The sequence below is a fragment of the Arvicanthis niloticus genome, chromosome 29 (genome assembly GCF_011762505.2).
Source record: "Arvicanthis niloticus isolate mArvNil1 chromosome 29, mArvNil1.pat.X, whole genome shotgun sequence".
In the NCBI taxonomy this organism is placed as follows: domain Eukaryota; kingdom Metazoa; phylum Chordata; class Mammalia; order Rodentia; family Muridae; genus Arvicanthis; species Arvicanthis niloticus.
In genome coordinates this window covers 768,878-795,601 of record NC_133437.1, presented here as the reverse complement: position 1 = coordinate 795,601, position 26,724 = coordinate 768,878, and the positions used below count along the sequence as shown (strand labels likewise).

Below are 26,724 nucleotides of genomic sequence, written 5' to 3'. Positions count from 1 at the left end.
TCCAGGCTTGGGGTCTTCCGATTCAGCTGATACAAGAGTAAAGCCTCATTGTAGTAACTACCCGAACACTGCCTCCCGTGTCTCTCTTGCAGGCGAGGGGATTTGGAAGGGGCGCGGAACATCTGATGCCGAAACCTGGGAACTTCAAGGCGCCACAGAGACCCCCCCCCCCGAGACTCGGGGCGGGTTAAAAGACTACAGGATCGAGGTACGTCTCTGAGAGGTATGTTTGGGGTGGAAGCCTTGGTTGCGAGCATATTTTCACCCATTGCTGCCACTGCACTAGCTGGCCTCTTGCTTGTGTTGCTTTCGCTTTTAGCTTATTTATGTTGTGAAGCTTGCAGCACAGGTATTAATGCAAGTCAAGAGGTTTTAGAAGAGGTCCACTCCAGTGTATCAGAAACAGAGCGTGTTAGCTGGCAACAGGCCTAGGAGCCTGGGGAAAAAGATAAGGCCAAGGAGCCTGGGAAAGGGAAGCAGGCAAGAAGGCCTGGACAAAAGAAGCAGACCCAGGAGTCTGGTAAAAAGGGAGAGTACTCAAAAGAAACAGAGGCCACTGCAGGGCCTGTTAAGAATAAGGACCCTTCACTGGCTGGTGAAGAGTGAGTGGAGGTCAAAAGGACCCCCGCTTTACTCCATTAAGGAGCTTGCCACCATAGACCTTAGCAGCTCTGAAGAAGATCTAATGCAAGGAGAGGAAGAAAGCCTAGAGGAAGAGGCAGCTGCCTATGAACAAAACAGATATGGACCAAAAAATAACCATCCTGAGATAAGACTAAGAAAGACCTTGAGTCCCTCGGCCCCGCCCTTGCCTCTGACCAGGCAGCATCTCTAATTCATTTCTCAGCCCAGGAGATCAGAGACAGCTACAGCTGGCATTTTCAGTCTTTGAAAGGACAGAGAGAGCCCATGTTCATGCCCCAGTAGAGTATAGGCAGGTCAAAGAATTAGCTGAGGCAGTATGTGCATATGGAATTGGGGCTAATTTTACCGTATCCCAAGTGGAGAGATAAAGTGCAGCTGATATGATGCCAGGAGACTGGCAGGACAAAGTGAAGGCGGTACTTACCAATATGGGCCAATATTTGGAATGAAAAGTGCTCTGGCATGAGCAGTTACAAGCACAAGCCAAAGCTAATGCAAGCATTGAGGGTCAACAATTATGGACTTTTGACATGCTGGCTGGAGTTGGAGTACACTCGAACGACCAGACCACTCATCCCTGGCAGGTCTACGCACAGATAGCATCAGCTGCAATAAAGGCATGGAAGTCTCTCCCTAGGAAGGAAGGCAGTAACCTTTATTTGTCCAAGATAATTCAGACATCTAATGAGTCTTTTTCTGATTTTGTGGCCCGAATGACCGAGGCAGCGGGTAGGAATTTTGGTGACCTGGAACAGGTGATGCCATTGATAGAACAAATGGTCTTTGAAAATGCTACAGCAGAATGCCGCACAGTCATTGCCCCACGTAGGAACAGTGGGGTCTACATGTTGCTACTGAGAAAGTTCAAATTTCAGAAATTGGCTCCTTTTTAGGGACAGTTATCTATCCAGAAATGATAATTCCTCAGAAACTGAAGATTCGTAGAGACCATTTACATACTTTGAATGATTTTCAGAAATTATTAGGTGATATAAATTGGTTAAGACCATTTTTAAAAATCCCCTCGGCTGAGCTGAAACCTTTATTTGATATTTTGGAAGGGGATGCTCATATTTCCTCACCGAGGGCCTTAACACCGGCTGCCACAAGAGCTGTAACACTTGGGAATAACTGCTCTCCGGAAGCACATTCAGGAATCTCTCCTCCTTGTTAGCTAGCCAGCTTCTCACTGGCCCAGCCTAGACCAGCTCAGTGAAGAGAGACAGGTGCAGCATCTGAGAGCAATTGAGTAGCAACAGCAGAGACATGGGCAGAGGCAGCAGTGGAGGCAGCAGAGGCGATTCCCTCTCCCTGCTCACATTCTATCCCTTTGGCCTGCACTCCTGCACCCAGCCAGGTTGGAGATCTTCATGGGAAGCCCTCCAGAACAGGGACCCACAACTGGCTACCAATGTCTGGATTGAACAGTGACACAGATGCAGGAACTGATATTGAGAAAAGGTGAGACTCCCAACTCTAGAGACAAACAACCTGTCCTTTCCTGCTGTGCTTTCAGTCAGAGCCATCACATGGATTTAGATAAGTTGATGGGGCAACTGAAGCCTCCTGGCCATAGCTACTTTCTGGTGCTGGCTAAAGGTCTCTCTGGCCTCTGTTTAAATCCTGACAGCCAATAACAGGAGTTGGGCAAAGACTCTCTACCTAGACTCTCTTTAAACCAAAAGAAAAAACCTTGTAATGCAGCAGCCACTTAAAAGCCACAGGGCAGCTGCCAATTCTTAAATCTGCAAGAAAACTTAGCATTTTGAACCTCTGTGGAAACCCCCAAACCAATAGGCCAAGGGAATGTTCCCATTAAACAAAGCATTTCTCCTCTTTTCTGTCATGGAAAATTCAATATCACATAAAAAATCACCCCAGGCAAGGAAAAATATGTGGCCTACTAAAATCCCATGGAATAAAATTAGCCAAAATGGAGCCTCCTTGTTTTGGGAGGAAGTCCTTCAGATAGCACCATGCATGGCCAATGACAATATCTACAGCCCACACTTATGGAGCAGAGTAGCTTTTCTCATCAAAAACAGAGATATCCAAGAAGGAAAGAAACCCCCTCATGATTTTTTGCAGATCTTATCTCCAATCTGGCAATGTATAGGGCTATCTAAAATAGAACAGACTGAGAAAACAGCTTATGACCCTCCTCAGTCAAATGAACCCAAAGATCAAGGTCCCCAAAATCACCCTATTTCAGACCTCACAGCCCTTATCCAACTAATAAAAGAAATAAGATCCATCTACCCACTCCTCCCCCCTTATGCCTTGAAAGAAATGCCAAACAAACAATCTGAATATATTGTCCCTCTCTCCCTCACTCAAGGTTTCATTAAAATACCAAAGGAGATTTTGCCTGCCTCTTCCCTTACTTTTCCAACTCCTATCCAACCAAAGAAAGATAAATCTCCCCTCCTTCTCCAAGCCACAAAAGTGAAACTTCTAAACTCATAGATAAAACCCTGCCAAATTCTATAGTCCCTTATATCCAACAGCTCTGCAATTTCCAAGACTCTCTTCCAAAAACTAACCCTACCTCCCATACTACTCAGGAGTCTGATACAGAACTTGAAACTCAAACTGAGCATTCCCAGTTAATTTCAACCCTACTCGAGCTAAACCACTTAACTGGTATCCATTCCAAGCCTCAGACCTAAAAGAACTCAGGCAAGCAGTGAAGAAAGATGGCATTCACGCACCATGGACAAAATCTCTGCTACAGAGCCATATTGCCAACTTAAACACCCCCCAAGATTGGAGAGATATTTGCCATTCTGCTTTTCCTGGCCCAATGTTTCTAGAGTGGGAAGACTTCTTTCATAACAAATGCCATCAACAAGTCAAGCAAAACCAGGACAGAGGTTATGACACCCGATGGAATTTTAATGAACTCTTTGGTCAGGAAGATTTCTTTATACTGGAGCACAGCAGGCAACTCAGCTAGCAGGGTCTACCTCTTTGCCACACAAGCTTGGGATAGGCTCACCCCACCCTCGGGTTCACAGGACCCTGCCTACTCCCTGCTTTTTCTCCATCAGAGGCCTGAAGAATCCCTATCTCATTTTATTTTCAGAACTAAAATAAGCTTATATAGAAAATTTTCCCACCACACAGCCAGGGACCTTCTTCTTAAAACCATTGTTTGGGAAGGCATGACTTCTGAGTCTAGACTAGCTTGCCAGGGTCTCTGGGAAGAGCATTGTGATAGGTGGATTATAGCAACCCATGAAATAGAAACTCCATTGCACCAGGTTGCATCCATAGCTCAGGCATTTGTAGCAGCAGTAAAAACAGAAGGAATCTGCTTTAAAGGTGAAGAGGCAGGACATTGGAGGACTGAATGCCCACCAAACTGTCCTCCCATGACAGATTTTAATCCCCCTAAGGTAATCTGTCCCTGCTGCAGAAAAGGTTTTCACTGAAGGGGGCACTGTACTGCTCTATATGATAAAAAATGATAAGCCACTAGAGCCTTTAAACTACAAATGAGGCAACCCTCAGCCCTGACACTAAGAGGGACAACTACCCCCATAAAAGCCTTATAGTTGTCTAGCATCTCAGAAGGATCCCACCCAAAATTAACCATTCAAATAGCTGATAAACCATTCAAATGTCTTAATGATACTGGGGCAGATAGAACAATTTTAAGACACCAAAAAGACCTACAGGTGGGAAGAACTGGATGGAGCTACCAGCCTCATATACCCCCTGATGACTCAAGTAGCCACCAATCTTTTAGAGAAAGATATCTTACAAGCCTTAGACATGGTTCTTACCACCCAACCATAAAAAGACCACATTAAGATAGAAGACAGTACTTATGAAGAAAACAGTACCCAAGGAGACCCCAGAAAACCCCAAATCACCCCCAATTACAGGGGCCAATGTTAGATTTGGTACTCAGTGCCTTGATTGGCTCTGTGATGAAGCCATCTGGGTCACACTGTGGCCTCTATCAAGAGAGAAGTTTAGAGCCCTCAGAGAACTAGTAGAGGAACAATTGTCTCTACAACACATCTGCCCCTCCTGCAGTCCATGGAACACCCCTGTGTTTGCTATAAAAAAGAGCTCAGGGGGATAGAGACTATTGCAAGATTTGAGGGCAATTAACAGAACCATGCAAGTCTGGGGCTCTCTGCAAAGAGGGCTAAACCACATCTCAGCCATTCCTGCCAACGTTCCCCTATTAGCAATAGACATATAAGACTGCTGTATTTTCTATCCCTCTCGACCTCCGGGACTGTGAACACTTTGTATTCTCTGGCCCAGCCTCACAATATGAATGGACTGTTCTTCCCCAGGGAATGACTAACAGTCCTACCATTTGTCAGGAGGCTGTAGCAAGTGCATTAAAACCCTATTTAGACAAAGGATTGAACGTATACCATTATATGGATGACATCTTAATATGGAGTGATGTTTCTACCTCCCCCTCCCAACTTAAGGACCAGCTAATACCTTCCATACCTTCCTTAGGCTTCAAAATAGTCCCTCACAAATAAAACTTATTCTTTCCATTGAATATTTAGGAACATAGATCTCCCTTACTTCAATATGCCCCCTTAAACTCATCTCCTCCTTCCCTCAAAAGTTAATTCTCACCTCCCTCCAGAGCTTTGTGGGCAACCTCAATTGGCTTTGACCCTGGTTCCTTCTTCCCACAAGCACACTTCAACCACCTGAAAGGAGATAAAAGTCTCTCCTCTCCAAGAACACTGTCCCCAGAAGTAGTCCAAGCTCTAATTCTGTCAATTCAGCTCTAAAAGATATGGCTCTTGCTAGGTATGACCCAACAATACCTGTACATCTCCTTATCTTTAACTCCTCCCCTACACATGTAGGAGCCCTTTACTAACCTCAGGACGTGTTAGAACGTCACAATGATTAGTGTACCCCAAATTTTAAATGAAGTGGATACATTCACTAGCATGATTAAATATGGCAAGGATAGAGCCCTACAAACCCTAGGAAACAAACCTGACATTCTTGTCACCCCGTTTTCCCCTCTCTGACGTTCCATGTCAAATTAAAAATTATTCCCACTTTGCTATCAGCTTAATAGGATTCTCAGGGCAAATTGACAACCATTATCCTGATGAAAAATGAGCCTCTGCCCTCCCTCTGTTGTGATGGCTACCCCCAAACTATTCTCAAAAGATCCTATTGGAGGAACCTCCTCAATATTTATTGATGGGGGGAAGAGGGGAGCTGCAGCATTAATATACTACTTCCCTGAGGATGAACCTCTTATCTTCTGATTCAAAGAGCTTCCCCACCACTCTCCCTAATATAAAGAACTATATGCCATTTACCTAGTTCTAAAAGAAGTCAAGGGCCCCATTGACCTCTTTTCAGACAATGTATATGCTGTCATATTGCTCCCTTAGTTGTAAAAATCATTGGTCAAACTAGATGCCAACCAACTGTCCCCTCTACTCATACAGATCTCTGACCTCCTACAGGAAAGAATCTCCCTCATCTATATCCAGCCCATCCTATCTCACAGTCCCCTGCCTAGTCTTATATCTGAAGGAAATGCACTCACTTACCAAACTGCCTCAACAGGGACATTCATAGCCTCCAGCAAGCAATCAGACCAATTTCATTCATGTACCCACACTCAAATCTAAAGGGGCTTCATGCTCGCTTCCCTCACATCCCCCTTACTCAGTTACAGAGGATAATGAAAACATGTGCCTCTTTGCATCCCTCATTACCATCCCAGATTTACAAACAATGGGCACCAATCCCAGAGGCCTCAAATCCAATGCCTTATGGTAAATTGATGTCACCCATATTCCCCAATTCAGTAGATAATAATATGCTTTTGTCACCATAGATACATATTCATATTTTATATAGGCTACAGCCCACACAGGTGAAAACTCAAAAAGGCTAATTTACCATATGCTCTCTACCTTTGTGATCATTGGCATTCCTCATCAGATAAAAACTGATAATGGCTCTGCCTTCACTAACTCTCAATTTAAAACCTTCTGCACAGGCTGGTAAATTGCCCATTATATGGGAATTTCCCACAACCCTCAGGATGAAGGAATAATAGAAAGAACACATCAGACTCTGGAAGCCCAATTCCTGAAACAAAAAACAACTACTTATCCTCCTAATGAACAATTAATGATAGCCCTGACTACCCTAACCACATTTAACATCTACAAAAACTCTAAGTACCCTACTATTTCCCTCCATTGGCACACACCAAAATTAGCTCCCCTATCTTAGTATGATGGTGAAATCCTTTGGATAGAATTTGGAAGAGACCAGACCTCTTCCTTACAACTGGGAATGGTTTCGCTTGTGGTTTTCCAGCCTAAGCCTCTCTGGGTCCCTGTTAGAAATGTCTGACACCACCCACCAACCAAGAAGATGGCCCACCTCTCACTGACAGATCAAGAACCAAGGAGAAAGAAGAGAAGGCAGAGGAGACACCATGTCCAGAAAAACAACAGGAAGACCTGGAAAGACATTCATGACCTGATAGCAGCTGCTCAGGCCATGTGCCTTCCACAAGCCGCCCCCCCCCTCTTCTATTCTCTTGCCTGTTTTTGTCATCCTTCATGCTAACTCTGCTACGACCCAGCCTCTTGCTAATCTTCCTAACACCTACCATTGGATTTTCTATGCTACAGAAAACTACAAGGGACAAAACAAAGTTATAGGAAGCCAGGATTTCCCACTTGAAGGGTGTCAAACCAGGATTAGATTCCCCTACACCTGGAATCCATCTCTACTCTCTTCAGCCTGTTTCTCTGCATTTCTTACCAAATCACCAAATCACAGGAGAATGTCTCCAGGAGATCTCCACATATGAAGGTTGCAGATATTGGAGCTGCAGGCTGGAATCCACCAGTTGCAGTGGCACCATGCCCACCAATCTTAAAACTCATTTTCAGCTTTCCATCAATGATCTTTGGAATGAACATTGGTGAACTAGAGTCATGGGTAAACTCTACTGCAATGGCTATGCCAGATACCCAGTAGCTAACCTACACATCTCCCATGAACTTGTCCCTGCCCCTAAATCAGCCTGTACCCATGCTAATATTATCCAACAGGAAAACCAGTCTCAGAAGGAACTACAAGCTACACTCTCCGGGCTACAGTATATTCAATATGCAGCAGATCTCCTTCCCTTAATGACCGTTTCCAATTCCTCCCAATGCTTTTTCTGTGCCTCTTTCTCCTGACTATTACTATCAGCCGTTACCATTAACTTTTCCCTTTACGACCTCCATGGACCCCCTGCCCACAAGAAAAGCACAGGACATTCCTCTCTTTGACCTACCCCCCACCTCCTTGCCTTGTAGGGCCCTCCTCAAAACCCCATCTCACTTGTGCCCATGACATCACCATTACCAAATCAGAATGTGTTAACCTTCCTGCTCTCCTCTAGTGCAAAGGCACTACAGGTGCTTGTATCAAACCTCAGTTTTAGGGCTCCTGTGCCCCCATGTTTATTGTCCCCAAGGTTTATTTTTACAAACTCGCCTTGCAGATGGGAGGAAGTTAAAGAAGAGAGACCTTCATCCCTCTGCTCATTGGACTAGGCCTTGCTGTTTCACTTGGTGCTACTAGGACTGCTGGAGCAGCCCTTCTCCAAATACAACATCTGGCTGGTAACTTTCAGGACAGGCTTGACCAGGCACTAATATAGAGATCCTTGAATCTCTTCAATGCCAGATAACCTCTTTACCAGGAGTTGCTCTTCAAAATCGGAGGGCCCTGGACTTGTTGACAGCTGAACAGGAAGGAACTTGTATTTTGCTGGGAACTTGTATTTTGTATGTTGCTTCTATGTCAATGAATCTGGGCTAGTAGAACAAGATGTACAAATACTAAAAAAGCTCTGAAGGAACATCTGGGCATGCTATACTCCCAACAATCCTACCCTTTGGTACTCTAACACCTGAGCTTGGATTCTTCCCTTCCTTGGCCCCATACTAGCTATTGGGGCCTTGCTTCTCTTGGCACCGTGCCTTATTCAGTTTCTAAAGCATCAGATGAGTAGCATTACAAAGGTAACTACCAATCAGTTCTTGGTTCATTATCAAACTGTTCTCAACATAGGAGATACTTATTCTGATGACACCTCTCCTTTATAAAAGAAAAAGGGGGAATTTTGTGGCAGTGGGCTGGGAGAGGCAGCTGGATGCTTGGTCAAGCACAGGCCTCAAAACCTGGACCCTAATGGGATGATAGGTGTTTGCCTTTGCTCCTGGGCCCCTGGTTCCTTTCACTTAGCTTCAGCCCTCCACACCCCCTCCCACGGAGAAATCTATGGCCATCAGTCATAAGGAAAAGTGCCTCAGGCTCTTCCACATGTAGATGAGGGATCTCCAAGCTCTCATACAAAGCCAATAGGCATTATCTACTGCCAGACCCTGACCCACCCAAAAACTATAAGAGAGACCTATTGGGAGAAGTCAAGGTGTGCAAGAATCATCCCATTGTCTCAGAGTTTCTGTTGCAAGAGCTGTAACACTTGGGAAAAGATCTACTCTCCCAAGGTGCCTTCAGCAACCTCCCCTCTTTGCTAGCTAGCTGGTTTCTCATTGGCCCAGCCTAGACTTACTCAGCAAAGAGAAGTTCAGTACCTGGGAACAACTGAGCAACAATAGTAGAGGCATGGACAGAGGCAGCAGTGGAGGCAACAGAGGTGATTCTTTCTCCCTGCTCACATTCTGTCCCATTGGCCTGGACCCCTGTACCCAGCCAGGCTGGAGATTTTCTTGCAAAGCCTTCTAGAACAGGAACCCATAATTCTCAGTTTCTTGTGTACCCAGATGCATCTGAGAACCACAGGGAGTTGAAGACATGGCTGTGTACCTGCACTTTCCCTACCCATCAGACAGAAAGGGGATGATTGAGCCCAGAATGGGCTGAATTAAATGTAGCATTTAATTCAGTTCTGTAATTATAAAAGCAAGTCATAAAATACATAGGAAAAGACTATTGATTCTTAGTAAATAAAATTTTTCAACTAAAAAAAAGTGGTTTTTATTGTAGTTTTAATTTTCATTTTTTTCAATGGCTTATAATACTTTCCGCAAGATGCTTTTTTATTGGATATTTTATGCATTTATTATTCAAATGTTTCCCTATCAGAACCCCCCCCCATCTCATTCTCTCTCACTCTGCTTCTATGAGGATGCTCCCCATACCATATACCCACTCACAACTCACCGCCCTGGCATTCCCCAACACTGGGGAATTGAGCCTTCACAGGAAGGACCAAGGGCCTTCCCTCCCATTGATGCCAGATAAGGCCATTTTAACTCTTTTAATCCTTCCCTTAACTCCTCCATTGGGGTCCCCATGCTCAGTCCAATGGTTGGCTATAAGTGTCTATCTCTGTATTTATTAGGCTCTGGCAAAGTCTCTCAGGAGACAGCTATGTCAGAGTCCTGTCATCAAGCACTTATTGACATCTACAACAATGTCTAGGTATGGTGTTTTTATATAGAATGGATCCCTAGGTGGGGCAATCTCTTTCTTACATGTAGTCATTTTCATCTATTTCTTTTTATTTGATCAGACATTTTTCATTTACATTTCAAATGTTATCCCCTTTCTAGCTCTATGAGGATATTTTCCCAAATACCCATTTCTGCCTTCCCAAACTGACATTCAACTACACTATTTTTCACCTCTTTGAAATGAGTGTTTTTGACAGGTTACCAATGGTTTGAGGAAAACTGAGATACTGGACCAGTAGATTGCTTAATGGGTGGGGTTTCTTAAGGTCAAGCCTAATGATATGAGTTTAGCCACCAGAAACATTGTGAATGAAGGAGAATCCAAGTCCTGAACATTGTGCTCTGACCTCCACATGTGTGCTGTAGTAAGTTTAAAAAAATCAAGAGGGTGATATGCAAAGGAATGGACATATTAATAGGTATTAAGGAAAAGTTACAGTTACTTCCTATTATTTTTGTTGTTAGCTAAGAAATTACATTTTGTGTGGCTATCTTCTTTTGAGTTTGTTGGAAGAAGATTACTTTCTTGCTTTTTTGGGGGTATAATTTTCCTCCTGTGTTGAAGATTTCCCTCTATTATTCATTGCAGGAATGGATTTGTGGAAAGATATTGTGTAAATTTGGTTTTGTCATGGAATATCTTGTTTTCTACATCTATGGCAATTGAGAGTTTTGCTAGGTATGGTAGCCTGGGTTGGCATTTGTGTTCTCTTATAGTCAGTATGATATTTGACCAGGATCTTCTGGCTTTTCTATTCTCTGAGAAAAAGTCTGATGTAATTCTACTAGGTCTGCCTTTATACATTTCTTGCCTTTTTTCCCTTAGTGCTTTTAATACTCTCTCTTTGTTATTGTATAATCTTTGACAAGTTCTCCCTGATTTGGCAAGGCTTTTAGCGAACTGATTTTAGGAAAGAGACCTGCTATCAATATGTCACCAGTTAATTGCACTTAAAAAATATCCGACTTTCTCTTATGGAGAACACATTCCAAGAGGTTATGAAACAATTAACCAAAGGTCATAAAAAGGGAGCTAACTATTTATTATAGGTTCTAAGATAAAAGATAAAATATTGACTGGGTTTATCTATACAAAACTTCACTAATAACTTAGTTATAGTTTTAAAGTTTTTGTGAACCTAAGGAGCTGTGACAGGTAACGGATGTTTAGCTAGATAATTACTCCTAATAGATGTGCAACTAAACATTCTCTTTTATAAGCTTCTATTTCAATTTATGATTTATTTTGTGTATGTTTGTGTGTGTGAACTTGTGATAAAATTTGGAACATGTGATCATGTATTTTCTTTTTTTGAGATTAAGATTCTTTTTGAGGGTCTGGGCCCAAACACTGAGCAGATCACGGGTGGCAGGTCTTCATGCAACCTCACAAAACTCAGAGAAAACCGGCTTCCCAGGAGCTCTAATCTGGGCAGTATCTCAGGTAAGGAAAAAGCAATACTCGCCCCAAACAGGGAGTAACTGGGACCCACTGCGACCCAGGAATTCATTCCTGGGCCAGAGCATTGGTTCATTCTGGTCTGGGTCCGAGCACAGAGTGGATCCCAGGAGGCAGCTCTGTACCAAACCTCACAAAACCCAGAGAAGGTAGGGCTCCCAGGAGCTCTAGCTTGGGCACTATCTCAGGTAAGGAGACAGCACTACTCGACACAAAGGAGTAACCAGGACTCACAGGGATCCAGGAATTCGCTCCTAGCCCAAAGCACTGGTTTCTCCCTATCTCTGCCTGAGCACTGAGCAGATCGTTGCCCTCAGCTTTATCCCCAGCAACAACACCCATCCCAAACAGTTCTGACACAACCAAGATAATAGGAAAGACAAGGATAGAGTCAGAGACAGCTCAGGTAGCACCAAGGAGATCCAGAGGGTGAAAGGCAAGCACAAGAACACAAGCATCAGAAACCAAGGGTACTCAACATCATCAGAAGCTAGTTCTCCCACATTAGCAATCCTGAACTCTCCATATCACCAGAAAAGCAAGAGTCAGATCTAAAATCACTTCTAATGATGATGATAGAAGTCTTAAAAAAGGACATAAATAACTCCTCATAGAAATTAAGGAGAACACAGGTAAACAGTTGGAAGACCTTAAAGAGTAAACACAAAAATTCCTTAAAGATTTACAAGAGAACACAATCAAACAGGTGAAGGAATTGAACGAAACCATCCAGGACATAAAACTGGAAGAAGAAACAACAAAGAAATCACAAAGGGAGACTACCCTGGAGATAGAAAACCTAGGGAAGAAATCAGGAGTCATAGATGCAAGCATCATCAACAGAGTACAAGAGACAAAAGAGAATCTCAGGTTCAGAAGATACCATGGAAAATAGTGATACAACTCTCAAAAAAACTCAAAATTCAAAAAGTTCTTAACACAAAACATCCAGGAAATACAAGATACAATAAGAAGACCAAACCTAAGGATACTGGGTATAGAAAAGAGTGAAGATTCCCAACTTGAAGGGTCAATAAATATCTTCAACAAAATTATAGAAGAAAGCTTCCTTAACATAAAGAACCAGATGCCCATAATCATACAAGAAGACTGCAGAACACCAAATAGACTAGACCAGAAAAGAAATATCCCCTGTCACATAATAATTAAAACACAAAATGCACAAAACAAAGAAAGGATTTAAAAGCAGTAAGGGGGAAAGGCCAAGTAACATATAAAGGCAGACCTATCAAAATTACACCAGACTTCTCATTAGATACTATAAAAGCCAGAATATCCTGGACAGATGTCATGTAAACCCTAAGAGAACATAACAGTCAGCTCAGGCTACTATACCCAGAAAAACTCTCAATAACTATAAATGGAAAAACCAAAATATTCCATGACAAAACCAAATTTACACAATATCTTTCCACAAACCTAGCACTACAAAGCATAATGGCAGTAAAGCTCCAATACAATGAGGGCAATTATATCCCAGAAAGAGCATGAAAGTAATCCTCTTCCAACAAACCCAAAAGAAGATAACCACATAAGCAATGCTTCCATGATTAACAAAGATAAAAGGAAGCAACAATCTCCTTTCCTTAATATCTCTTAAGATCAATGGACTCATTTCCCCAATAAAAAGACATAGGCTAAAAAACTGGACACTTAGACAGGACCCAGCATTTTGCTGCATACAGGAAACCCACCTCAGTGACAAAGACAGACACTACCTTAGAGTAAAAGGCTAGAAAACAATTTTTCAGGAAAATGGTCCTAAGAAACAGGCTGGAGTAACCATTCTAATATTGAATAAAATCAACTTCCCACTTAAAGCTATCTAAAAAAAAAAAGGACATTTCATACTCATCAAAAAAAAAAGTCAACCAACATGAACTCTCAATTCCAAACATCTATGCACCAAATGAAAAAACACCCACTTTTATAAAAGAAACCTTACTAAAGCTCAAAGCACACATTGCACATCACACAATAATAGTGGGAGACTTTAACACCCCACTCTCAGTATCAGACAAATCATGGAAACAAAAACTAAGAAGAGATACAGTGAAACTAGCAGAGTTATGTAACAAATGGACTGAACACATATTTTTAGAACATCTCACCCTAAAACAAAAGATTATACCTTTTTCTCAGCACCTCATGGTACCTTCTCCAAAATAGACCATATAATTGGTCACAAAACAGGCCTTAACGGATACAGAAAAAAATGAAATAATCCCTTGCAATTTATCAGAACATAATGGTCAAAGGCTGGTCTTCAATAACAACAAAGACAATGGAAAGCCCACACTTACATGTAAATTGAACAACACTCTACTCAATAATAATGTGGGCAGGGAAGAAATAATTAAAGAAATTAAAGCCTTTTTAGAATTTAATGTAAATGAAAACACATCATACCAAAACCTATGGGACACAATGAAAGCAATGCTAAGAGGAAAATACATAGTTTATGTGCTTAACAAAGAAAGTAGAGAGAGCATACACTAGCAGCTTAACAACATACTTGAAAGCTCTAGAACAAAAAGAAGCAAATACACCCAAGAGGAGTAGATGGGAAGAAATAATTAACCTCAGGGGTGAAATCAACCGAATAGAAACAAAAAGAACTATACAAATAATCAATGAAACAAGGAGCTGGTTCTTTAAGAAAATCAACAAGATAGATAAACTCTTACCCAGACTAATCAGAGGGCAGAAAGTCTATATCAAAATTAATAAAATCAAAACTGAAAAGGGTGACATAACAACAGAAACTGAGGAAATTCAAAAAACCATCAGATCCTACTATGAAAGCCTATACTCAACAAAATTGGAAAATCTGGATGAAGTGGACAATTTTCTAGACAAATACCAGTTACCAATGTTAAATCAGGAGCAGATAAACCATCCAAACAGTCCCATAAACCTGAAAAAATAGAAGCAGTCATTAAAAGTCTCCCCACCAAAAAAAGTCCGGGGCCAGATGGTTTTAGTGCAGAATTCTATCAGACCTTCAAGGAAGACCTAATACTAATTGTCTTCAAACTATTTCACAAACTAATAACAGAAGGAACACTACCCAATTCATTCTATGAAGCCACAATTACACTCATACCTAAACTACACAAAGACCCAACAAAGAAAGAGAACTTCAGACCAATCTCCCTAATGAATATTGATGCAAAAATATTCAATAAAATTCTTTTGAACAGAATCCAAGAACACATCAGAACAATTATTCATCATGATCAAGTAGGCTTTATCCCGAATGCAGAGTTGGTTCAATACATGGAAATCTATCAATGTAATCCACTATATAGACAAACTCAAAGAAAAAAAACCACATGATTATATCACTAGATGCTGAGAAAGCATTTGAAAAATTCAACACCCCCTCATGATAAAAGCCTTGGAAAAATCAGAAATTCAAGGTCCATCTCTCAACATAGTAAAAAATATACAGCAAACAAATAGCCATCATCAAACTAAATGAAGAGAAACTTGAAGGAATCCCACTAAAATCAGGGACTAGACAAGGCTGCCCACTCTCACCCTACCTACTAAATAAAGTATTGGAAATCCTAGCCAAAGCAATTAGGCAACAAAAGGAGATCAAAGGGATACAAATGGGAAAGGAAGAAGTCAAAATATCACTATTTGCAGGTGATATAATAGTATACTTAAGTGACCCCAAAACTTCCACCAGAGAAATTCTAAACCTGATAAACAACTTTAATAAAGTGGCTGGGTATAAAATTAACTCAAACAAATCAGTAGTCTTCCTCTACTCAAAAGATAAACTGGCTGAGAAAAAAATTATGGAAACAATGCCTTTCAAAGTAGCCACAAATAATATAAAATACATTTGTGTGAATCTAACCAAGGAAGTAAAAGACCCTTATGCCAAGAACTTCAAGCCCCTGAAGAAAGAAATCAAAACAGATCTCAGAAGATGGAAATATCTCCCATGCTCATGGACTGGCAGGATTAATATAGTCAAAATGGCCATCTTGCCAAAAGCAATCTACAGGTTTAATGCAATCCCCATCAAAATTTCTACTCAATTCTTCACAGAGATAGAAAGATCAATCTTAAAATTCAATTAAAATAAAAGAGTCCAGTATAGCAAAAACTACTCTCAACAATAAAAGAACTTCTGGGGTAAATCACTATTTCTGATTTCAAGCTATACTACAAAGAAATAGTGTTAAAAACTGCATGGTATTGAAACAGAGACAGGCAGGAGGATCAGTGGAATAGAATAGAAGACCCAGAAATGAACCCCCATACCTATAACCACTTGATATTCAACAAAGAAACTAAAAGCATCCAATGGAAAAAAGACAGCATTTTCAACAAATGGTGATAGTCCAACTGGAGGTCAGCATGTAGAAGAATGCAAATCAATTCATTCTTATCTTCTTGTACAAAGTTCAATTCCACGTGGATCAAGGACCTCCACACAAAACCAGCTACACTGAAACTAATAGAAGAGAAAATGGGGAAAAGCCGTGAACACATGGGCAAAAGGAAAACTTCCTGAACAGAACACCAATGGCTTATGCTCTAAGATCAAGAGTTTATAAATGTGACTTCATAAAACTGCAAAGCTTGTGTAAAGCAAAGAACACCATCAATAGGACAAAGTGGCAACCAATAGATTGGGAAAAGATCTTTAAAAATCCTACATCTGATAGAGGGTTACTATTCAAGTTATAAAAAGAACTAAAAATTAGACTCTAGAATATCAAATAACCCTATTAAAAATAAGGTGCAGAGCTGAACAATGAATTCTCAACTGAGGAAACTCAATGGTTGAGAATACCTAAAGAAGTGTTCAACATCCCTAGTCATCAGGGAAATGTAAATGAAAATAACACTGAGATTTTTACCTAACACCAGTCAGAATGGCTAAGATAAAAAACACAGGTGACAGCAGATGCTGATGAGGATGTGAATAAAGAGGAACATTCCTTCATTGTTGGAGGCATTGTAAGCTGATACACACACTATGGAAAGCAGTCTAGGGATACCTCTGAAAATTGAACATAGTGTTACCTGAGGACCCAGCTATACCACTCCTGGACATATAGCCAAAAGATGTTTCAATATACAACAAGGACACATGCTCCACTACGTTCACAGCAACCTTATTTATAATAGCCAGAAGCTGGAAAGAACCCAGATGTCCTTCAACAGAGGAATGGATACAGAAATTGTCCTACATTTACACAATGGATACAACTCAGCTATTAAAAACAATGAGTTCATGAAGTTCTTAGGCAAATGGATGGAGCTTGAAAATATCATCCTAAGTGAGGTAACCCAATCACAAAAGAACACACATGGTATGCACTCATTGATAAGTACATATTATCCTAAAAGCTCACAGTACCTAAGACACACTCATAGACCTCCTGAAACTCAAGAGGAGGAAGGAAGACCAAAGAGTGGGTGCTTTGGTCCTTTTTATAAGGAGTATCAAAATACTCAACCAGAGCTTCCAGGGTCTAAACCTCCAGCCTGAGAACACAAAGGGAGGGACTTATGGCTCCACCTGTATAGGTAATTGAGGGTGGCCTTGTTAGGCATCAGTGAAATTGGAAGATCATGGTTTCCAATAGTTTGGATTTCCTAGTGTAGGGGAATTTGAGAGCACAGAGGCAAGATTGGGAAGACCATGAGAGAATACCCTCATAAAAATAGGAAGAGGGACTGTAGTATAAAAGGTTTTGGGGTGAATGGGAGAGGAAATAACACTGAAAGGTAAATACATAAAATATCCACTAAAAAAACAGATAATGGGTCTGGCAACAAAAAATATTGTTTACCTATTTCAAATTATTTTGAAAAGTTTCCAGGAAATGCTTATTGGCTAAGATCTCATTTTAAGCACTCAACAAAATATTTATGTCTCTGTTTAATATTCTCAAGAGAGATATAAATGCTAATTTCCCTCAACAATTAATTGACAAAAGTGGAATAATTTTACAAAAAGTAAAATCTCTCATTAATTGATATATTATATAAATTGATTAGTTGTTGGCTGTTTTATTATAGTCCTTTGATAAAAGAGATTATTGATAAAGATTTATATTTCTTTAAATGGTGCCTTCATGACTCTCTGAATGTGGAAGGAGCAGCTGTTGGTGCTTCTGCCCTGATTTTACAAGAACTCTGAAAATTTGGGTTTAAAAACAATAGAGGTGGAATTGTATCCGCAGAATGAGTCTCCCAAAAATACTCTCCATCATGCCTTGTTTACTTTTAACTTTCTAAAACTGAAAGCTTAAGGCAAATCTGCTGTTGGCTGCCTCTGGCATAGCTGATACCAATAAAAACTATGACATAGCTAGATGGAAGGACCCTCTTACCCTTAAATGGAATGACCAGGACCCAGTTCTCATATGGGGCTGAGGATTGATATGCCTATTTGATAGCACAGAAGGCACAGCTAAATGGCTGCCAAAAAATTAATAAAATAGATATTCCCATAAAACCAGGACCAATTATAAATAAGATGAGTAACAATTGACATCCAAGGAAGAAAAATCTTCCTGATAATTCCCTTCTTTTTCCTTTCCAGGTACAAATAAATCACCCAATGATGTCTACTGTTAGGAGTTCTAATTCTTATGCTGGTTTCTGGACTTATACTACTCAGAACTTCGATGGGCCTTTGAAAAGAACATCAAAGAAATCTGAAGAAACTCTCATTTCACTGTCTAAAATGATCTCCAAATATTGCAAAGGACTTTATTGGACTTGATTTACTGTTTTACAATAGAAAAGACTGTGTACAGCTCTAGACTATGTACAGCCCTTAAAGAAGAATGTTGCTTTTACATAGACAAAACAAGGATGTTTAAAAAGAACATAAAAGACATCATAGAAGGCTTTGAGAAAAGACAGAGAGAGTAAGAGAAAGATGAGAGCTGGTACAAGCATTGGTTTTGAACCTCTCCATGGTTGTCAACCCTACTTCCTTCTATCATGGGACCATTAATTGCGTTATTTTTGCTTATTTATTTTGGTCCCTGGTCCTTAAATAGGCTGACTAACTTTGTGAAACAACAGATAAATAATTTGATAGCAAACTCTATTCAGATACATTATCATAAGTTAGCTATGGAGGACCAAGAGACTCAAGATGAGGTTGTTAATCTATCCAGGGTGTTCCCAAATCCCATCTCTACCCAACCTAAAAGAGAGAACTTCCACCCCTAGACCAAGCAGAGAGGGGCCACCCAGAACCATTCTGACAGGCGATCTAAATTCTTGCTTAGGCTTCGAGGCTAAGCACTGCAAGGGAACATAAATAAAAGTTAAAAATATCTTTCTGGGCACTTGGGCGAGAGCTGTAGCAGAGAGAGGAGCTGAGAGTCTAGCGCAGCCACCGTGATGAGAGGCGCTCGCGGTGCCTGGGATCTTCTCTGCGTCCTGGTGGTCCTGCTCCGTGGCCAGACAGGAACTTCTCAGCCATCTGCGAGTCCAGGGGAGCCATCTCCACCATCCAGCCAGCCAGCGCAATCAGAGTTAATAGTTGAGGCTGGCGACACCCTCAGGCTGACATGCGTTGATCCCGCCTTTGTCAAATGGACTTTTGAGATCTTCGATGAAGTGATTGAGAGTAAACACAATGAATGGGTTCAGGAAAAAGCCGAGGCCACTCAAACAGGCAAATACACATGCATCAACAGCAGTGGCCTCAGGAGATCCATTTACGTGTTTGTTAGAGATCCTGCTGTACTTTTCCTGGTTGGCCTTCCCTTGTTTGGCAAAGAAGACAGCGACGCGCTGGTCCGCTGCCCTCTGACAGACCCACAGGTGTCCAGTTATTCCCTCATTGAGTGTGATGGGAAATCTCTCCCTACGGACCTGACGTTTGTCCCAAACCCCAAGGCTGGCATCACCATCAAAAACGTGAAGCGAGCCTACCACAAGCTGTGTGTCCGGTGTGTTGCCCAGCGTGAGGGCGTATGGATTCGGTCTGAGAAGTTCACCCTCAAAGTGAGGGCAGCCATCAAGGCTATCCCAGTTGTATCTGTGCCCCAAAGAAGCCATCTCCTTAAAGAAGGGGACACATTTACGGTGATATGCACCATAAAAGATGTGTCTACTTCTGTGGGCTCCATGTGGATAAAGATGACCCCTCAGCCTCAGATCCAAGCCCAGGTAAAGCACAATAGCTGGCATGTGGGTGACTTCAATTACGAACACCAAGAGACTCTGACTATCAGCTCGGCAAGGGTTAACGACTCTGGAGTGTTCATGTGTTATGCCAATAATACTTTTGGATCAGCAAATGTCACAACAACCTTGAAAGTAGTAGAAAAAGGATTCATCAACATCCTCCCTGTGAAGAACACTACGGTATTCGTAACCGAAGGAGAGAATGTAGATCTGGTTGTTGAATACGAAGCCTACCCCAAACCCGAGCACCAGCAGTGGAGATATATGAACAGGACCTCCACCAACAAAGGGGAGGATTTCGTCAAACCCGATAACAAAAGTAACATCAGATATATGAACGAGCTTCACCTGACCAGACTGAAAGGCACAGAAGGAGGCACTTACACCTTTCTGGTGTCCAACTCTGATGCCAGTGCTTCCGTGACATTTAATGTTTATGTGAACACAAAACCAGTAATCCTGACATATGACAGGCTCATGAATGGCATGCTCCAGTGTGTGGCAGAGGGATTCCCGGAGCCCAAGATAGATTGGTATTTTTGTACAGGGGCAGAGCAAAGGTGTACCGTTCGTGTCCCACCAGTGGATGTACAGATCCAGAATGTATCTGTGTCACCATTTGGAAAGCTGGCGGTCCAGAGTTCCATAGACTCCAGTGTCTTCCGGCACAATGGCACAGTGGAGTGTAAGGCCTCCAACGGTGTGGGCAAGAGTTCCGCCTTCTTTAACTTTGCATTTAAAGAGCAAATCCAGGCCCACACCCTGTTCACACCGCTGCTCACTGGCTTTGTGGCCGCAGCTGGCGTGATGGGGATCATTCTGATGGTTCTCACCTACAAATATTTGCAGAAACCCATGTATGAAGTACAATGGAAGGTTGTCAAGGAGATAAATGGAAACAATTATGTTTACATAGACCTGACACAACTTCCTTATGATCACAAATGGGAGTTTCCCAGAAACAGGCTGAGTTTTGGAAAGACGTTGGGCACTGGTGCCTTCGGGAAGGTCGTTGAGGCCACTGCGTATGGTATGTATGTATGTATGGTACGTATGCTGCCATGACAGTTGCCGTGAAGATGCTCAAACCAAGCGCCCATCTCACGGAAAGGAAGGCCCTGATGTCAGAACTGAAGGTCCTGAGCTACCTGGGCAATCACATGAATATTGTGAACCTCCTCGGAGCATGCACCGTGGGCGGGCCCACCCTGGTCATTACAGAATATTGTTGCTATGGTGATCTTTTGAATTTTTTGAGAAGAAAACGCGATTCGTTTATTTTCTCAAAGCAAGAAGAGCAGGCAGAAACAGCACTTTATAAGAACCTTCTACATGCAAAGGAGTCTTCCTGTGACAGTTCAAATGAGTATATGGACATGAAACCTGGTGTTTCCTATGTCATGCCAACCAAGACAGACAAAAGGAGATCCACAAGAGTAGACTCGTATATAGAGAGAGACGTGACTCCTGCCATCATGGAAGATGACGAGCTGGCTTTGGACCTGGAAGATTTGCTGAGCTTCTCCTACCAGGTGGCCAAGGGCATGGCGTTCCTCGCCTCCAAGAACTGTATTCACAGAGATTTGGCAGCCAGGAATATCCTCCTCACTCACGGGCGGATCACCAAGATTTGTGATTTTGGTCTAGCCAGGGACATCAGGAATGATTCGAATTACGTGGTGAAAGGGAATGCCCGTGAAGTGGATGGCACCGGAAAGCATTTTCAACTGCGTGTACACATTTGAAAGTGATGTCTGGTCCTATGGGATTTTCCTCTGGGAACTATTCTCTTTAGGAAGCAGCCCCTACCCAGGGATGCCGGTCGATTCCAAGTTTTACAAGATGATCAAGGAAGGTTTCCGGATGCTCAGTCCAGAGCACGCACCTGCCAAAATGTATGATGTCATGAAGACTTGCTGGGATGCTGATCCCCTTTTGAAAAGGCCGACATTCAAGCAGGTTGTTCAGCTCATTGAGAAGCAGATCTCGGACAGCACGAAGCTTATTTACTCCAACTTAGCAAACTGCAGCCTCAACCCAGAGAACCCTGTGGTGGTGGATCACTCTATGAGGGTCAACTCCGTCGGCAGCAGCGCCTCTTCCACGCAGCCTCTGCTAGTGCACGAAGATGTCTGAGCAGAGACCAAGTCCAACAGGCTTTGCTGCTGTCTCCAACCCTATTCTTCTGGTTTCTATGATGGTTATTTGGTTTTCATTTGACTTGCATCCTACTCCAAGGTAGTGGGTTCCCCACCCCCACCCCCCCACTGTGATTCTGCCTTTATGAGCACACTTTAGTGGCTGATGACATTTGCTTCTTGCCATCAGCCACCGTCCCACTTCCAAGGTCCGAACTGTATGTATATATTTTCCCAATAGCAAAGTAGCTCTTACTGTAAACAGGAGGACTCCTGCTTTAGAGGAGGAAGGGTGGGGGTGAAATGGGATGCCCAGAGTTCTTCACGGTGCTCCTCTTGAGTGTGTTTGAAAAGTATGGCCAGTAGTTAATTTTGGAGAATAGAAGTAGTCCCATTTGGCCCACAGAGCCTTTCCATAATGATGGGGAGATGTATGTAGCAAGACTAGAAAGGGAAACCCAAGCCCTTTGTGTGGAAAGTAGACCATTATTAGAACAGAGGACACGTGAGAACATCTGGGCTTAAGAAGTCTGATCACGCTGAGAAGACCTAGGCTGTGAAGGAACGAACCCTGGAAGTGTGAACAAAGATGCTCTACTCTGGGCTGCTGCACGGGCTTTTGTACAACTGACCTGGTTTTTAAATAGTTTGCTGTCAGGGAGTAGAATTGGAGACAAGGCCTCCTCCCTAGCCAGCATTTGTATATACTCATCTATACATTGTATGCATTCATACTTCAGAGCGGGAGGATTCCCCACACGCTTCAGTTTCTGTGTACAACCTTGGCATTAGGTCTGCTGTGTGTAAGAATAGATTAAGAGCCATACAAATTTGAAGTTAACAGTTAATGGTTTTTTTTTTTTTTTTTTTTTTTTGTGTTTCATGCTTTTTTTTTTCTTTTTGGTTTTTTATTTTTAGAAAAGTGTAACTGCTAAGCACAATCTTTGGGAGACCTCTTAGCCGACATACTTGCTCTGTAGATACTCCAGGCAGAATGAGCCTTCCATGTCAGAGTGGCTCTGCAGGCAGGAGAACTGAGGCTGTTTGAAAAGGTCACCATCTTACCCAGGATTCCCACAGGATCGAGAAAACAGTGCGGTCCTGGTTTGGATCCTCAGATAGCAGGAAGTGAAAGACAGACTCAGCCTTTTATAGGCACGTCCCGGGCATCGGGCCAGTCAGTATCTATATAAGCGTGTATGTGTGTACATGCGTGTGTGCATGCGTGTGGATGAGTTATGTCGGGGAACTTCTTGCCCTGAATCTCTGAGGGTAATTCTCCAGGACCCAAGATGTTAAACAGCTTCCATCACAGCTCCTGTCTCTCTCCGTTTTCCTGCATGTCACTCGCTGTCTAGAAGAGTTTACCCAAAGCCACCACAGAGGCTTGGCGGAGTGGAGTGCCGAAGGATCTATTTATTTGAACCCTCCTGCACTTAACCACACTCTTATCTATACTCAACATACTGTACCCATTCCTTAGATCTTATGTAATGCTGCCATTCCAGGAAAGCATTTAATGTGTACCCTGTAGACTGTGTCCCGGAGGTTACCTTGAGGTTGCCCTCCCCCGCATTGCCCGTGATCACTGTGTGTACATGGTCATGTGTTGTCCTACAGGATTCAGGTATGTTGCCTTCACGGTTTTCCCCACCCCCTCCTGCCCTTTATCCTTTAGGCCACACTTAGAGATGTGTGGCCATTAACCTGGAAGTGATTGTTTGCACTGGAGTGCTACACTCCTACACCTTTCCAAAGTTAGCTGGTTTGGAGGTCGTGTCGTCACGTACGAGACTGTCACCGTTTACCGTGCTCTGTCTGAAACATTTCTTTGTATTCCTATTGGCTTCAATTAGAGTAAGGCGAGTAGCTGTTAGTTACGGATGTCAGGTACTTCAGGGGCACGCCATTGAGAATTTTGTCTTGGATATTCTTGAAAGTTTATATTTTTATAATTTTTTTTTTACATCAGATGTCAGATGTTTCTTTCAGTTGCTTGATGTTTGGAATTATTATGTGGCTTTTTTTGTAAATATTGAAATGTAGCAATAATGTCTTTTGAATATTCCTGAGCCCCGTGAGTCCCTGAAAATATTTTTTATATATACAGTAACTTTATGTGTAAATAATAAGCTGTGCAGGTTTAAACATGTCATGTTCCATGTGGGTTTTTTCTGATATGTTGTCCAATTGTTGACAGTTCTGAAGAATTCTAATAAAAATGTAAATATATAAATCAAAAAAAAATATCTTTCTGGGTTCCCTGAGGGTCAAGCCTGGCTGCATAGGAGTTGATGTCAAAAGTATCTCCTCTCCAGAAAAAGGACATCAGGATTGGTGTGGCCCTCATGCCTCACTGGACAACTACAGGAGGACCGGAGCCATTACAAGGTCCCCTTTAATTACTAGAGGTCAGGCCTCTATCCCCAACTTCACAAGATTAGAATCACCACAACCCTTTTATACTTGGAGAAGGGAGGAGATGTCAGGGGCAGCCCTGTTTATACACTGAAGGCCTAAAATCAGCCATAAGCCTAAAATCAGCAATAGTCTTGACATACATGCCTGCTAACACAAAGTCTTGGGTCTCTGTGGAAAAACACTGAAACAGATAGCTATAAGCTATTGTAAAAAGGCAGCATCTGTGGAAATTTACCAGCCTGAGTAGTCATATACCTTATAAATAGGCAAGCTTGGCAGATAGTACCACTTAGATAAGGACAAGTGAATCATAGGCAGAGTCATCGTGACCTCTTCCCTGAACCTTTATCTAGCTGATACCCTGTTCTTAAAGATATCTGTACTCCCCATGAACACCTATGCTCTTGTGTTATCCCCTTTCCCATATCTTGCCTTTTTGTGTTTATAAACCCTGTGTTAAAAAGTAAAAATTACAATTTGATAATTAAAAAAATTAAAAAAATGATTCTTTTTTAAAACAAACTAGAGTTGTTTTATAGTAACAACAACAACAAAAATAGCATCTGTTAGATACATTGAGATAGTCTCTTGTAAGATAATTTTATCTAGGTGCCCTGACCTGCTTTGGAGCTGATTGTAAGCAAGCGTGGACACACAGCATCTTATGCACTGAGTTTCCCTGCTCAGCTGCTGCTGACAGTTTCCTCTGTTGCAGTTGTTGTCTGTTGTATAAAAATGTATTTAGTCACAACTTTCTGATGCAGAGGAAAACGTCTCACAATTAGATACTGTTCTAGTTACATTTTCTTCTCTTCTTTTTTTTGGATTTGTTTTACTTGATATTTTATTTATTTACATTTCAGATGTTCTCCCCCTTCCACATTTCACCCCCATTAATTCCTTATCTCATCCCTTCTCCTCCTCTTTTTTTGCTTTTATACAATTTAAATTACATGCAAGTATTAAGGTCAGTTTTAGGTTGGGGGAACCAGCACTACAATAAATGCAAACATTCACAAAGCAGGCAAGACAATAAATCCCAGAGAGTCAAAGAACAAGCAGGACAATAAACAAAGTCGATTATTTACACCCATGATCACTATTTCTAAGGGCTTATCAAGATGAACAAAATATATGAGCCTTCTACTTTCTTGTCCTATCCATAAATCATTTTCATGCCTGAAGCCTACTTCTTTGTTCCAGATTAAGATTTAGATTTCTGCCTGAAATTACTTTTTTGTTCTAGCCTAGGATTTAGATTACTGCCTGAAATTATTTATTTGTTCTAGCTTAATGTCAGATTCCTACCAAGAATGTTTGAAAAGACATAGAGAATTATATTACCCAATATTTACCTAATAATTACATATAAAACACATATATGTGTGAAACATTAAAATGTAGTTTAAATATATTGTGCCATTTAGAATGATAATGTTCTCCCCAAGAACAACTGACCATATAGCAAAACACAATTATCGTGCATGAGAATTTTTTTTAAGCTGTTGGCCAGGACAGTCTAAGAGATGCCACCCCCAAAACAACATCAGCTATTGTTGCCATCATTTTCCTCTCAAAAGTTGAAGATAAGATTATGTTTCTGAAGCCACAATGTACTTTAAATACAGAATTTGGAGTAACTGAGCTAGAATAGCCTGTAAATCTTGTCCAAATGAAGTGGTTTTCATAAAGTAAGATGCTACTCAATCTGCCATGAGAGAGAACTAATCAAACCCACAAAATATGCAAGTATTAAGCTTCTGAGCCACAAAAAAGACTTGACTAGTAAGACATTCTCAGGGGCACAAAGGTAGCACTTTTATCTTGAGGGAATCAAATGCTAATTGGCATACTCAAAAAGAGAGACATCATGTATGATATTGTAAACATAGACAACCACCTGGAGCTCGAAAAGGCAAAAACCCAAGAGGCTCACTACCAACAGTTACCTAAACCAGTGTAATTTCCAGCTGTTTTCTAAATACCTGTCCTTATACCAGAGATAAATTCAATTCTCGCCCCTTGTAAAAGAGTCTTCTGTTTGCAAATTATGAAGACTCTCACAAAGATCCACAATGGGCCAAAGTGTAGATAATAATTAACAGTAAGGTGCCTAACCCCAACTGAAACATCTGCAATAAATCCTTTTGAACTAAGACTCTGGGTGAAAAAAAATCACAGAAGATGGTAGAGAAATCTCCAACTGTCCCAAGATTCCTGTTGATAGAATATATCTATCTTAGACACTACAGAGAAAATAGACACATGAACTCTTAACAGTATAGTTACTGAAAAAAAAAAAAAAAAACCAGAATAAGGGCACTTGAAGGCACAACCAAAGAGGCTA

The 26,724-nt window shown here is 41.6% G+C and overlaps 1 pseudogene across 1 annotated transcript; it reads left to right on the top strand.

Moving 5' to 3' along the window:
• On the top strand, nucleotides 1-26,694 carry LOC143440319 (mast/stem cell growth factor receptor Kit pseudogene; annotated as a pseudogene). The gene is made up of 4 exons (XR_013108076.1): nucleotides 1-223; nucleotides 2,003-2,106; nucleotides 11,490-11,598; nucleotides 18,212-26,694. The product of XR_013108076.1 is annotated as a mast/stem cell growth factor receptor Kit pseudogene (transcript).
• The last annotated feature ends 30 nt before the right edge of the window (nucleotides 26,695-26,724 follow it).